The following is a 1,707-nucleotide window of genomic DNA, read 5'->3' as shown; positions in this document are numbered from 1 at the left end:
TATAATTATCTGGTTTTCTTCCAATTTCTTCTGGATTTTTCCTCTTCTCGTACATCATCTTTGAGTCTTCTTCCACCTTCCTCGTGACCATCTTCCGGCCTTCATCCACCTTCATCATAATCGTCTGACATTCTTCAATCTTCTCTGGTCCCCCACCCCAGTTGTATCCTCCGACCAAAAATCTCACTCTTCAGGACACTCCCACTTGAGGCGGTAGAGGTGAGATCTCTCGCTGATTCCGAGGAAAAAACTAACGCAGGAGGGTAAACAGATTAAGAAATAATAATAATAATAATAATAATAATAATAATAATAATAATAATAATAATAATATAAAATAATAATAATAATAATAATAATAATAATAATAATAATAATAATAATAATAATCTAATTTAATGTATACCCGTTCTTCTTCTTCTTAATCTGCTTACCCTCCAGGGTTGGTTTCTCCCTCGGACTCAGCGAGGGATCCCACCTCTACCGCCTCAAAGGCAGTGTCCTGGACCTTCAGTCTCTGGGAGGATGACCAGTACCTCGCCCAGGTGGCCTCACCTGCTATACTGAACAGGGGTCTTGTCTGAGGATTGGAAGGGATAGACAAGGGAGAAGGAAGCGGCCGTGGCCTTAAGTTAGGTACCATCGCGGCATTTGCCTGGAGGAGAAGTGGGGAACCGCGGAAAACTACTTCCAGGATCGCTGAGGTGGGAATCGAACCCACCTCTACTCAGTTGACCTCCCGAGGCTGAATGGATCCCGTTCCAGCCCTCGTACCACTTTTCAAATTTCGTGGAGGAGCCGGGAATCGAACTCGGGCCTCCAACCCGGACCTCCGGGGGTGACAGCTAATCACTCTAACCACTACACCATAGAGCGTAAACCCGTTTCCATAGAATATATTAATATTCAATATCATTGTATTATATACTGTACGTAGTTCAGACAGTAGGTACTACATTTCCCAAGGCTCGCATACTGAGATAAATATTTGTAACACCAGCTGATGCTACAAGTCTCTCGATATCCAAACCAGTTCTTCATTGACGCATCGTTCCACACTGAATGGATACCAACTCTTTATTAGGAAGGCTGTCATCTTTACAGACGAGGTGGCCGAGTGGTTAAGGCGTTGGACTGCTAATCCAATGTGCTCTGCACGCGTGGGTTCGAATCCCATCCTCGTCGGTTATTTTACTCCAAATGGGATGTTGAAATGTGGACGATGTTCTACCATATCATGCGTTAAAATATCGATATCGGATTTGGGTACTGTAAAATTTGCTAAAATAGACATGAAACTGTAAAAGAAGCTAAATATACACTTATTTTAATGTTACTTAAGGAAAGTTGTGACGTTCAGACAGGAAATAACCTGGTTAGTGGTTATTGTGATTAGTTGCCACCCCCCGGAGGCCGGGGTTCGATTCCCGGCTCTGCCACGAAATGTAAAACGTGGTACGAAGGCTGGAACGAGGTCCACTCAGCCTCGGGAGGTCAACTGAGTAGAAGTGAGTTAGATTCCCACCTCAGCCATTCTGAAAGTGGTTGTCCGTGGTTTCCCGCTTCTCCTCCAGGCAAATGCCGGGATGGTACCTAACTTCAGGCCACGGCCACTTCCTTCTCCCTTGTCTACCCCTTCCAATCTTCCCATCCCCAGACAAGGCCCCTGTTCAGTATAGCAGGTGAGGCCACCTGGGCGAGGTACTG

The 1,707-nt window shown here is 45.2% G+C and overlaps 1 non-coding gene across 1 annotated transcript; it reads left to right on the top strand.

Moving 5' to 3' along the window:
* Positions 1-1,103: 1,103 nt before the first annotated feature.
* On the top strand, positions 1,104-1,185 carry TRNAS-GCU (transfer RNA serine (anticodon GCU)). Its single transcript has one exon. It is a non-coding gene; the product is annotated as a tRNA-Ser (tRNA).
* Positions 1,186-1,707: the final 522 nt, after the last annotated feature.

The sequence above is a fragment of the Anabrus simplex genome, chromosome 3 (assembly GCF_040414725.1).
Source record: "Anabrus simplex isolate iqAnaSimp1 chromosome 3, ASM4041472v1, whole genome shotgun sequence".
NCBI classification, from domain to species: domain Eukaryota; kingdom Metazoa; phylum Arthropoda; class Insecta; order Orthoptera; family Tettigoniidae; genus Anabrus; species Anabrus simplex.
The sequence above is the reverse complement of the archived record's forward strand: the minus strand, read 5'-3'. Positions and strand labels throughout refer to the sequence as shown.